This window comes from Chamaea fasciata, unplaced genomic scaffold (genome assembly GCF_029207755.1).
Source record: "Chamaea fasciata isolate MVZ Bird 193981 ecotype frontalis unplaced genomic scaffold, bChaFas1.0.hap1 SCAF_1, whole genome shotgun sequence".
NCBI classification, from domain to species: domain Eukaryota; kingdom Metazoa; phylum Chordata; class Aves; order Passeriformes; family Sylviidae; genus Chamaea; species Chamaea fasciata.
Window position 1 is genome coordinate 113,377,058 of NW_027094086.1, and position 14,413 is coordinate 113,391,470.

Genomic DNA, 14,413 nt, shown 5'->3' on the forward strand with positions numbered 1-14,413 from the left:
TTTGACTCAGGCTATACAGCATATGATTGAAGTAAAGAACATCATCTGCTTTGTTCACCAGGGGGTTTTATTATTATTATTATTTCTCTCTGGTCTTCTACTTTTCTGCTCCTCAAATAAGGCTAATTACAAAGGAAAAAAAGTTGAAACTGGTAGAGAGAGATCCTTTAAAGCCATTCCTTTTGCAGAATGGAACAAAAGAAAGTACCAAGGGCATGGATAGGCCTTGAAAAAAAAGAAAAGAGAAAAACCATCTAATGAGGATGCTGAGATAAGTGCTTGTGAAGAAAACTGGCAAAAAAGGGCTTTTAGTCTAAAATCCATAAATAAGTGGGCATTAGGTGGGTACTAGAACATTTTTAACAAGAGAGGCCACCAAACTGTAGCATCCTATGCAAGAGCTACTACCCTAAAACTCTTCTTCTTAACAAGATAAGGGTTTTTCTCTTTGAAATATTAATTTGAAAAAGATATACTTGAAAATTAAGGAGTATTATTCACATCTGTGAATCCATTATAGGGGAAGACACCATCATAGCTGCTTTAGATATAATTATGAATGCTGTAGATTTTCTAAAGGTCAAAGATCCTAAACTGTATGAAGAAATTCTTCACAGCACATCATGGTTCAGACAGGGTTTGACCTCCAGTCTCTCTTTGGGTCTTCTAGTCTGTGCTGAAGAAGAAGCATGCACAGCATCAACTACGGAAGAGTTTAAGAATCAAATCATTTGCCCATCCTCCAAACCTATTTCTTAATACTCCCGGGTAATTGGGCACTCAGACGTGCTTGATATCCATAGATGTGCAGGTCAGGTGTTTGAGGCTCGGTCTAATTACCAGAGAATGACTGCCAGCTAAGCATTGTCCATTTCAGCTCTCAGTGCTGCTCTTGTAACACATAAAGGAGAAAAACAAATCTGAAAGGGAGAGAAGATAAAAGGACAGAGAAAAATAAACCATAGGACCTGATCCAAAGACTGTAGAAGTTAATGGAAAGTCCCATTAGCTTCAGTGAGGTTTAGATTAATCTCATTTTTCAATGAGACTGGCAGTTCTTTATCCTGTCATGCATTAGATCTCCTTTCACCCATGTGTACCAGAAAGTTTGCCTTTAGTACCAGTGATCTGTTTCTGAACATGTTCTGACAAACTAATGAAATCAGTTGGGAAATAATTTGATTTAACTTTGGGTTTTTTCAGAAGTTTCTCTTAATATGAAATTTTAAGGGCTTTGAAAAAAGAGGTTTCATTATAACAGCAGTAGTCCCCAAAATATAATAACAATAACAATAACAATAACAATAACAATAACAATAACAATAACAACAACAACAACAACAACTTGTAATTCCCATGGCTAAAATGTTTACACTTTCTTTGGAGCATTTTGATTGTGAATTTAAAAAGATGATAAAATATTTAGTCCAGATTTATTAACTGTTTCTTAAACATGTGGTACACTACTGCTCCTTTTTTACTCACTTTCAGTCACACTTCTGGCACATGTTCTGTGCCACAGATGGACTAAGTAAATACACATATATCTGGTGATCAGGTGTTTGAACTTGATTGCCAGCTAGCAGCTTTTGGTGTGATAGAGGATTCACCCACAGGTGTCCTACACACAGGAGAGTAATTTTTTGGCACTAACTTTTCACAGCAGGTTACCTGTGTGGCTGGTAGCCATTGGCCATTTTATGCCACTTGCTGCAGCCTTTCCTAGATTTTGTGTGAATGATGAACAAATACAGCAGGATAATTCCAAATGGTTTGGTAGATGTCCTGCAATTCTCCAGTTTTATTTATTGTGGCTCACAATTTGACTTGCTGAGTAGTGAAGCTGAACTAATATGTTGGGTGGTTTTCTTTGTATCAATGATTTTCTTTTTTGGTCAGGGATTTTCCTGAACCATCACACACAAAACTGATGTTTTACAAGTTGTTGATAGTCTAGATATTATGATAATATCTTCTGCACACAGATTAATAAACCAGCTACAGCTGCAGACGAGATGGTAAGAGGTTTTTTTGTGCTAGATTCAAGCTAGGGAGATAATAATGTTGTTTTCTGGTGAGACAGTCTTTTATTTTGCTTTACAAGGCGCACTCAGTCTTAGTGAAGTATCAGCCATAATTCCATAATTAAATTCTATTGATACTTGCTTTAAAAGCAAAAATATAATCCTTCTGTTTCACACAATAAAGACTGAGTTTGGTCTCTGAATAATGCTGTAACTCTTCAGAGGACACTTGAATTTTCTTTATCACATTTTAAGAAAAATAATTACTGGTTCTAGCAGAGAAAATTTATATCAATGCTCTCTTATTGACATTTTGCACAGTTTTCTCACTTGTCTTTGAGTTCAATTAGCTAAATAACCACAATTCCCACAAACTGCAGACTTCATAGACTATATAAAATAGTGTCTTTGATACATTGAGTATCTTGAAAAAAGTATCTGGCTAGATGTAATAATAAATACATTGATGGAACACGGTGTCAATGACTAGTGTATTTGCATGCTTCTCACACTGAGAAATTGCAAACTTGTCATAGAGCCCCCCCTTCTCCCCTGCATGTAAATGCCAGCTGTTTTTAGACAATCCAGACAGAAGATGAATTGTTAGAGAGTAAATATTTTGTTATAGCTAGGGAAAATTCTCTTTTTAATAATCTTTCATTTAAGCAAGCTGGACTATAAATTGTCATCCTTACCCAGGTCAAAACCAGAGCAAGTTTAGCTAATTCAGTGCAGAAAAATACCTTTTTTTGTCTAATGTATATGCCAAGGAAGGGGTTCTCTAACTGTTAAGGAGCTTCTAACAATAGAACATGTTAGATATGTGTCTGCAGAGAAAAAATTGATCACAGAAAAATAATTTTCTAGAATATTTCACTTCTGTAAAAATATGTGGAAAATGTGCGGGATGTATGATATTAAAATGTACACTGAAGCTGTTTAAATCAGAATGCCAATTTCTTCAATTTGTTCACAAGGTAAAATGCTGGTATGGGCCATTCACTTAACAGTGGGACCTTCTGATCCTTCTTGGTCCCTTCCAACTCAAAACTGTCTTGTGATTCTGTGATTCTGACATGAGGTTGAATGAATGAGTGACAAAGGCAGCCTTGCTGGTAGCTTGGTTTGATTCTTAGCTGTAGCCTGCCTGGTTAATGGAACACAGTTGTGGAAAAAACCCAGAAGTTGTCTAAGAGTAAGAGCCTAGACTGTGGTTAGCACTACACTTGGTGCTTTCATGGCAACTCAGGTAGCAAGCTCACATATTTGATTTCAGAGCCCCCAAGTGCCCACTTCTGGCTCACATTCAATCTCTTTGGTGCAAAAAAACTGGTACCCAGCAAGAAATCTTCAGCTGAAATGCAGAACAAATGGAGGAGTTGCCCAGACCTTTGTGGCTCTCTTAAGACTTGAAAGGGCGGGTCAGTAAATCTGTCACAGGCACTTTGAAGACTGTCATGCAAGTCTCAGGAGTCTGCCTAGATCTGGACAAATATAGAAGCGTCCTGGCTGGGATTGGACTTAGGTCTATCAAGATGAGAGTAAAGTGCAAAGAAATTCTATGTCTTGTGACTTCAGGGGTGTTGGCTTCGAGGCAGGGGAGCCACTTACACCTCAGACGTTATCAGCTCAAAAATGCTTATGCAGTTTGCTTGTGCAGGGAGTTCAGTCCTGACTGAGCCAGTGAGATTCTCACAGAGTGTGCTGGGAGATGGTAAGATGTGTGAAATGCACAAGAATCACTTCATGTTTAATCCTGAAAAGACCTCTCATTGCTGAGTGCAAAAACGAATGAGCCCAACAAGCCTCTTAAAGTGAGTTGAATGCAATGGGCATCAGTTGTGAGTGAATGTGGGATGACAGTGGGGACACAAATGGCTTTAGCCACCTGTCTTTGGGACCTTAAACCTGGCAGCCAAGAGCACATAGACACACCCATAAAATGCTCCAAAAAGATGTAAGATTATGAGTCACCTCTTTCTTGGTGGTGCAACAGATGTACAATGGTATGCTGGAGCAGATTCATTGTGTCCAGGCATAAAGAAAATCTAAGTATATTGTGTGTTACAATCATAAAGTTGCATTGAAAGGTGAGTCTGCTGCATTCTAGTTTTTCTTACTAAAAGGATCTAACTTTTTTGGTCTATATAGTATTATTAGAACCTATCCGGTAAGACGCTTGCAGGTTTATTGCACAATCTCATCTTAAGCAGAATTTTTAGGTCTATGTTTCACATTTTAGATGCTGTTAAAGGACTGCAAGAAATACTGCTTTACCTGCGTTAAGATTTATGTAAACTAGCAATGAAAAAGCAAAAATGAGGGAACAAGGCTGAGTGGCAAAATGAAACAAAGAGGAAAGCTTTCTACCTTGTAAGGTTCACCTACAAGCCTTCAGTCATCATTGCAGTTGGCTCTCTGCATCTCAAAGAAGTTGATTGTGATGAGGTATTCAGACCTAGGGCTGCTTTACTTTTTTTAACTGACTGTGCAGCTAAATCTTTAAATAGTTATTTGAGCAAACATCATTTGTGGAAGCAAACTCTGTCTGTGTACACACGCTGTTGTACCAGAGGTACCATACGGATTACTACACAGCTCTTGTAGTAACTGAAAGCAGGAGCCAGGGGGACAGAAACTCTTTCCTGAATGGCATTTGGCTTAAAGACAGGAGTCACAGTTCTCACTTCATAATGAAAATATATCTTCCAAGTATGTACTACTGTATTTGTCTACTGACACTCAAAATATGTACAGAATATATAGAGTAGATTTTTTGTTTATTCACAAGACTACAAGCACTATAGGGCCAAAAGCATATATACATTTATATACTGTGTAAGCTGCACTTGCAGTCAGTGAATCACTGCTTAGGCAGGCTAACATATTTAGCTGAGCTTCTATGCTTATGTATATGCAACCAAAGGTTTGAGAATATCCTGATGTGATTTTCACTGACCATCCAAATATGGCTGCTTTGAAAATAGAAATACTTTGAAATAATAAGTACTTTGAAATTTGCATCAACATTAGCCAGTATGGTAGGACAGAAAGTGGAAGAAATGCTCTGTTCAAGGGGTCTGAAGAACTTCCTCTTTTAAAATTTACCATGTATTAATTATGTATGACATTTCAGGGAGTGAGAGTTGTTTGTAGCCTATGGCAATGAGTTACTGAAATGAGACAGAAAAAACTGTGTCAGCATATCAAATTACAGAGAAATTGGTAGCCTAGATGTATTTACTGGTTTGGAAGGCTATGTTTGATGTTGTGAAATTAAGGTACTGTGCACTGGTTGGGATGGCAGTACCACATTTCTTTTAAAATGACAATACTTGAAGTAGTTGGGTGAGAAGAAATGTTTTTCCTATCTCGTGGCCACACTGCAAAGAGAAACAATAAATAAAATATCTTCTTATAACTTATTCTGGAGCTAATAAAAATGATGATAGAAATACTGAAATGCATTTCACACCACCACCCCCCCAAAAAAAAAAAAAAAAAAAAGCTTAGCAACCTTCTTCTCATACAAAAAAAATTAGGGAAGAGCTTATTGAGGATTATATTGATGTGTGTAAATATTTTATTTGTTTTTCCACTTCTTTGGGAGGATTTATTTCTCTAGTAGTGATCTTAGCTACAAAAATTCAAAAGGAACTCCTCCTTCACACAGCAGAAGGATCCCAAACATTCTGGGGATTAGTTTTGTTGTTGTTTTTTTTTTTTTAAATTTAATAATGCTCCATTTTACAGTATGTTGGATGTTACATACTGTATTAGCTGTATTTTTACAGTATGTTTGGTTGTTATTTTTACATCTTTTGATTCCATGGAAAGAGAAGCTGTCTTTCTCACAGCCAAAGACAAGCTGTTGAAATGGCTGCCAGCAGAATTCTGGCGTTAAAAGAAAACCAACAAAATCAACCAAAAATCAACCAAAAATATCTTACAAACTGGAAATGGTTGAACAAGTCACAAATCTTTTGACATTCCCCCTGTCATACCCCCTTGGGTGCCTTTCTCCTCAAGTGTGAGGTTCACGAGGATTAACCAGCCAATTTATCAAAAGTATCTGAGGACGATTTCGTCCCAGCACCTCTGATTTTTTAAGGACATAAAAAGGACACGTCCTTTTTTATATTGCTTCAATCTCCATTGTCCATTGTAGTGGAATCTGGATGGGAATTTCTCAAAGTCTCAGGACTCACTGTATCACAGTGCAAGATGATCCATCCTAAGCCTGGGTAAACATTCTCATCTGTACTGGTACACGTTGTAGTTAAGGATTTGCAGTCCTACAGTCTATCTTAAGGTTAAATCAGTTAGGGACATACGATTATCTAATGGACTCAACGTTTCAGTTTATCAAGATGAAAAGCAGTGACATTTATCTTAGCAAGCAAAAATATAAAGTGGGAATAGCAATTCCTACAATATGTGCAAACCTTGGCTAGAACATCTGTGTGCCTTGGTGTTTTCTTTTCACTGCTTCCCCTGTTTGGAGTTCACTGGTTTGTGCTGCACATATTCAGTACTGCAATAACTTCATATCCACTATTCTTACAGGAGACTTCAGAATTCATCAGAAAACACTAATAAATGTCATTCTTATCGACCTATTTTTTAGACTTTGTAGTATCTTCTAGCTCATAATTCTCATCTGTTTTTTAATATAAATTAATTTTAAATAATTTTAAGCGTTTTAACAGCTTCCAAAGTACTTCACTTTTGTTTTGCAGAAGTAGAGTGTATTGTACTGGGGTATTAGTCATGGTTCAATACGCAGACTGCAGGCTGTACGCAAGCTATGAGTGCTTTTAATTTCTATGACAGGTAGTACTTCACACTTAAGAGGTTTTTCTCTTCGTACATTTTGCTATGCTAGTGCTCTTCCAGTCAATTATATATGTACTGAAGTATTCTCTTCTCTTTAGGTTTTGCCATTTTATCCCTGTGCCTTCCATCAGTGTGTTAAGACAACTGATGTCTGTTGTGTTTGCTCTTGGACTCAGTGAGGCAGCAGTGTGTTCTGTACAGTACCTTTATATTGAGAGGGTTATATTAGGAAGCTCAGATGTATCTGCTGTAGCTTGAATAGGCAGACATGAGGTTTGTGATGGTCTGTAGTTCCCTAAGAAGTGGTAAACTGAAGAAGCACTTCATAGTTTGCATCTTCTGTGCAGGATAAAACTATCAGGATAAAATAATCCTGATAGTTGAAAGCTCCACTGAGGCAAACAGAAAATTGTTGTCAATTGGCAAATTTATGCATGGTCATCCTTCACACCAATAATCCTTGTGTGAGCAAATGAATGCCCTCACTTTTGATATTCAGTGGCGAACCAGAACAAAAAGTGGAGAATAGGTTTTATGTGCCTGATATACTGTAGCTGGGAAGAAATGCTGCAGTATTTTGTATTGTTGATGTCATGCTAGAACGGTCTAACAGCTACATAGTTAATGCAATTTTGGTGAGCAGGTTATGATGGTTCAGCAGGATGGAGAAGTCACCTACCCAGCTGAAGATAGTGTCCAAAGGACTGGTAGGCAAAAAGTTAGCATTAGCTTGATAAACTACATACCAAGCCTGTCAGTTGTAGAATGCAAGTCATGAATTGTGTGATTGTACAGAGAATGGTTTCTTTATGATAGGAATGTTTATACAGTACTTCTCATTCTTTAATGGATTAGCTACAGAAGTGTTCCACTTGGTCTTTAACTGAATGCCCCAACTGAATGAGAGGAATTCTGGTAATGGAAGAAGTAGCAGTAAGAGCTGGAAACAGTGCAATAGCTATAAAGTCTTAACAAAAAGATATTTTTGAGAGACTTTGGGCACATGCTGAAATTAAGTGACAGCACATGGAACTTAGGAAAGTTATTGCTGTTAAAAGTGAAAGTCATGTTAAGAAAATGCTGTTGGTTCTTGAAAACAACAGCAAAAATCTCTCTTCCATCTTTCACTGTTCTAAAAGAAAATTTGAACACAATGTGAGAGGAAGTGACTACACTTTAGGCATTTATACTTCATTCATCTCTATCATGTGGAACGATTACTGTGTTCTCTATTACATGTATTAAATAAAAAAAATAGAGCCTGGTTTTGACAAAAGTTAGCAAAATGTCTGTGAGGATTGTTTCTTAGCAGTGAAAAAGGAAAAGTGGTTCTTGCTTACTTAAAATCCCTAGTCTTTTTTTGTCTACAAGGACATGCATTTCTTCACTCTTGTTACCATGTCATCTTCCTCCTCAGTCCCTGTTAATGTCTTCTTCTGGTCTTATCCTGCTGTGACTGAGCATTACAAAGTTTTTCACGCCTCCATGCGCAAGTCCATCAACCAATTAGTTTTCAGAGCACATGATACATATAGATGGCATGGCAGTGGGTTCAGACCTAGGTCAACATACTCCCAGCTTTCAGTCAATATGAGAAAGGTATAGGTCTACATTATCAGTGGTATCGATTTAGAGAGTGGATTGTTCATTTTTGCTTCTTTTTCAAATTTACTCCCAGCAGTGATGACCGCTGTTAGTCTGATTTTTGTCTCAACATTCACCATAGAATTTCTCACTGTGACAAACAGTAATTTTAAACAGGTACTTGAAATGTATCAAAGTATGAGTCTGCTATTGACTGTTTATGGAGGTTTGTTGCACATCTTGCATACACATCTTTTAGAACATTCCAGTAAGATATACAATTTTTGCATCTAATTGCCTTCTGTTTTCCTTTGAAAAAGTTTGGAAGACCTGTTGGTGAGGACTTTTGAGGAAAGTCTGCCTCAAAAATGCATCTTGCTTGTAAACTAATGTAGAACATAATGGGTAATGTATTTTAATTGAAGTAAAAAGGTTTTCAAAGTCTGAATTGAAATAATTAGGGATCAATTATTATCAGTGCATTTAATAGAGATTGAAACAAATATGAGTAAAACAGTGGGACATCCTTAATTTGAATGGACTGATCTTGGCATTTTGATGGAGGCAATTTATCCCTTTATTAATATAATGAAGGTTTGGAATCAAGTGTACCTTAGCAGAAAAAAGGGAAATGCTTTTCAGAAAAATATGTTATCTGCAACTTTAGGAGATAGGAAAAAGCTTTTCTGCTACTTGCTTTGTCTTTTATTTTATAGTAGAGAGGAACATTATGCCTGCACAATCTCTTTAATTTTATGAGCATGCTAAAGCACAAATCGCTATGGCTGTGATCTATCTCTCTCATATATTAACTTGATTGTTTCTTTCTTGTGGAATTTCTGTTTTGTCATTATAACTGAAATGAAAAGTATACCTAATAGTTTAAAACAAATACACCTCTATATCATTGTAAAGTTCAGATATTAGAAAATTAGATGATACTGTAGTTAAACAACATAAGACTAGGAGCATTGATGGAGATGAAGAGGGGTGTTCGCAGTTAGAAGGTACTGCCAATTTGTTCCATTTCCTTTAATTTCTGCTTTCTCCATTTTTTTTCTGCTGTGAGATAAGTGAGATTACAAGATCCCCTGTAATCAACAGAATTGAAATTATTTATATTAATTTAGAAAAAAAAATCCAGTAACTGGGATATACTGATATCAAAGCTACCAAGGGAAGGTAAAAATACTACATTTATTATATTTTTGCTCTATTTTTACCCATATAATAATTAAGCTTTAATGATGATAGTGTCCCGATACCATTTATTGCAGTGGCAGCAGAAGTGTAACTTAGACTGGCCCTTCACTGCATACCATGGGTCAAAAGAGTATGTTTGCAAATTTTCACATTCCAAAATCCTTTGAAATCAACAGATCTCCATTCTTTTCTAGACAAATAGTCTCTGCTGCTTTTACTCTCTCTGACAGAGGTGGAGGTATTATAATTCCATATAATACACTGAGTAACTGTATTGTAATACAACACACATTTTAAAATAGTTCTGATACTACCAAAAAGAAAATTTTATGTACCTTTTTCTACAGGAATGTTGATTATCAGTGACTGTAATAGAACAAGGTTGGTAAAATGTATTTTTTATGCAAGTTTAAAAAAATGGCCACCCAAGTTAAAAATCTCAGTCCATAATTCGGCATTCAAAAACTGATTTGATATTTTAGAAGTAATAATTACTCTGGACAAGGTAAATGGCTAACCAGTGGTACTGATTATGAGTCTTCCTGACTGAGTCATTCAGTATAACATACAGGTGTTTAGCTTCAGACAGCAATCAAAACTAAAAGAAAAGGATCTCGTGTTTCCTGGTTTTGCACCAACTGTATCCTGCTTTGCTTCATTCCCAAATCCACTGAACTGGATAGTTGCTACCAGTCATCTCCAGTCTATGTGAACATGCATAATTTTTCCTTTTGACTAAAACAAGTGAATTTTGCCCAAAGATCTACAAAAGAAACCCTATGAAATTGTGAGCTAGATGGGCTATCATTGTGGGAAAGATGGTCTAGAGACAGGTCTAAAGCATTTTTTTTTCTTTTTCTTTTTACTTCATTTGAACTGTTGACCTTGTGAAATATTCAGCTTTCTGTGAGTTGTTTTTTTGGGTTTTTTTTTTGTTTGTTTGTTTTGTTGTTGTTGTTGTTGTTGCTGTTGCTGTTGAGATTGGTTTTGGTGCCTGGGCTTTGAAACATGTATGACCAGACCCAGTTTATCTGTGAGGCTGTTGGGTTTTCTAACTCGCCGTGCTGGAAAACACACCGATCTTGGGAAATCAAGCTAATGTCTCTCAGCTGTGCAGAAAAAGTGTGAACAGCTCTGTCAAATGAGCTACCCCCATCTCCTTTTTTTCGGGCAGCATCTTATACTGGAGCAGTCACTTCACATTTGCCATTTGAGCAGTTGTGATATAACTGCTGTTTTATTGCCTATAGGAGAGTTTCTGTGAGGAATCAGAAACTGGTCTTTCAGCTGCTCTGGCCAGGAAAGGTTTTAGTCACAGGACTCCATTACTGGTGAATGCATAAGGAGTCCTGACAGGATTACGAGAGAATATGAACACATAGCTCTGGCCTAAAGGTTGCTAATTGACCAAATGGTAATACGAGGGGAAGTATTTTCCAGCCTTGAACCTCTGCCCCCAGATAAGTATATTAAATGCCATCAGTTAACCCCTTGAGTGCAATGACCCAGTGCTGCCAGAGACACTCCTGGTGTGATAGACCCTTACGTGTTCTAATCAGTGGTGATGTAACAAGTACAGTCATAGGTCCAGATGTGTCCTATGTGTTTTCCTTTGTTGGATGGAAAGATGTCTCTAGACTTGCAAAAGGTTAAACACAAAATTTAAAGTACACAACTGCAGTGGCTTAAAACACATGAAAGTTATAAAGCAAAAGAGCAGTCGGGAATGAAAATAGAAAAATTTAAAGTGAAAAACATAATCTAAGTAATTTTGCTTTGAAATTGAGTTGAGTTTTTAAAATTTGTTTTATTGGATTTTTACTGTTTTCTCTAGATAGTTTCTGAAGAGTGAATGTGCTTAGTTAGCTTCAGCTTAGTACCTTCCTGCACTTATTCTCAGGTCATGAAAATTACTAAATTTCATGGAGAAATATCAAAACTATTATGTCAAGTGAATTTATGAACAGTCAGTCACACTTCATAAAAGAAGGCATTCCTACAAGATAAGTTCTATATCCAGTTCTGCAAGATAGATTTTCTTCCCCTTTTTTTTCTGTGACATCTTTAATTTAATTTCCAGGCAGAATATTTCTGTTGGTGTCTTCTAAATCAGTGTTTTTCTGTAGTAAAAAGATGTTAAGTTCTGTATTAATTTATGTCTACAGAAAATGACAGTCTGGACTTCTGTTGTCTTCAGAGGTGTTTAAAGTGAAATTGTCCATTACGAGAGGTTATTACTGCCCTTCTAGTTTAGTAAATACTGGGATCTTCTTTGTGCTTACATTATGCAGGACTTCACCTCTTGCCTGATTTCACTGAAATTAGTGGGGTTACTCATGTAATATGGTATCAGTCAGAAGATATATCAATGGTAGATTCAGCCATGTGGAAGTTGTAGTTATTTAACAAAGGTTTTGTCTTTACTGGCACAGAGGTATTTATCTGTATTTTTCAATGTGATAACTAATTCTTTTGTTTGTTGTGGGTATCTTACAAATTATGTATATTTGGCCACCAGAAACCATCTCCATTGCCTTGAGGCACCTCACAATGTTGCATTAATGGATGAAAAATTACATTTGCCATTTCATAATTTGTGTCCTTTTTTTTCATGGTTTAGCATCAAGTCTGATAAACTTAGAAATCAGTAACTCATAAGCTATGTTGTTGACTCTTGGATGTTAAATGTGTTACACCGGCTTAATCAAAAGTAACACTTCCCATTGGAACTATTAAAAGAGCCAAGTGCTGATTTTTCAGGCCAGAGAACAGAGCTAGAAGGCAAAAGTCCTCCTGAGAAATTAGTATGAGACATTGTAGGTTTTGAGTGTTGCTTTTGATCATGAGCTGGTACATTAATGGATATGGCATTGCCTTTTGAAGAGGGACACTGCAAATTGTAGGGAGGAGAGAGACAGATCCTCATGCTGTGCATTACACAGCAGTGCACATCAGCAGTTCTATAGCATGGGAGGTTTTTTAACCTTTCATTTTAGAAAACCTTCTTTCAAAGCACCAGTCGTTCTGTTATTGATCACGTGGCACTACATTAACTGAGGCTGGAGGAGGCTGTTCATCAAGGTGACTCTGTACACCCACATTTCTTCCAGCACCCACACTCTGACTACAATCTGAGCTGAGGCTTTCCTACAAACACTAGCTGCCAATCTGGCAGGTGATGTTCTAGGAGAAGTTCCTCTGTCACGTGCTACCTGTATATATTTCAGGCTTAGATGTGCTTGGACTCAAACTAAAAAGCAGCATGAACCTGAATTTTTCTTCTGTGTGGACAGTGGAGAAGGTTGGACATGAGTGTTTGGGGGAACTATACTGCCTGGTTTTCTGCCTGTGACCTTTCGTGGCGTATTACAACTTTATATACAGAAGTTTTATCCTGCCTGTAACAGCTGAGGCAGCTGTGAACCCCCACTTGAGTTCTCACCAGCTGCAGGCAAGTTGCCACAATGTAAAGATGTGTGCCCATCCCTTACAAAATGTGCTGATATCCAATAAAAACTGGATATCCCACCTCAAGAGAATAACTGTGCCTGTGTTTCACAGTCTGTTTTGCTTACAAGAGCCTTCTTAGTGCAAGTGCAGGTCCATGAGATGTGGTTCCCTGCCATACAGCTGTTTGCAGTGCTTGGATTGGAGACATGCTAATAATGCAAATGATATCATAATATTAATATCCATGTATGACGTTCCTTTAAAGTGCAGCCTCTTAAAAATGTGTGTCTTGTCTCTGGAGTGCTAATAATATTCATGTTAATCCTGTCTTTAGTGTACTTCTTCTGATTAGGGAGGATTCATCACTTCAAATGTAACTACTGCAACTGGTAGGTGGGCATTTTCTAGGAGGAAAGAAATTATTCTCCTTTTGGAATGTCAAGCTTTAGACAGAACCAATTCTAGATTTTTCTTCCATAACCTGAGTTCCAGAGCTGCACAAGAGCTGCCTTCTCCAGTGTACAAGTACTACCAAGATCCTTTTCATGAGGCATCAGAGTAGGCCAGTCGGAAGTCATACTTTTTATATTTGTATTAATTTGGTTTGGTTTCTGAATTATAATAAATTTAATTAGCTTGTAGTCACTTGACCCCCAAGGGCTCAATTCTAATTTGCTTCTACTGCCTGATAATTGGTTAACTAGTTCTAGACATGAACCATTCCTGGCAGGGTTCTCTACACATTAGTTTAAGAGGACATCATTTTTTGTATCCATCACCCTTGCCTTCATTCAATCACACCTCTAAGGTTTCTCCAATTATACAAGAGGCAGAAATTCCCCATATCAAATTGCCCTTTGCCATGTATGCCATCTTTATCTCATCCCGTAGTCCATCATTCTGGACTCCCTGTTTCTCCTGTGGGGGTAGTGTGACTTGTGCCATTCCATGGGCCTGGAGAATTTTTGTGCATGTACTGCACTTTGCACTAACTGTAGAGCTCTTTGTCCATCACTACTTTGCAATTCATTAACAGAAACTCACGTCAAGTAGTGGGTAGCCAAGCTATAAATTCAGCAAGTTGCCTGAAACAAGGCATCTGTGCAGTGTGATAGACCATGGGCTGCAAGACAAAGACTACAGTGTAAATTCAACTAAGATTAGATCCCAGAGAATCCACAAAGATGATGTTATTTAGTAAGACCTATCACAAAAGAAGCTTTAATTACTGATAATATGCAAAGACAAACCAGGAGACATCAGTTCTACTTTTCCTGGGATTACCTTTTTTTCTTTTTTTATAAATAATATATCTT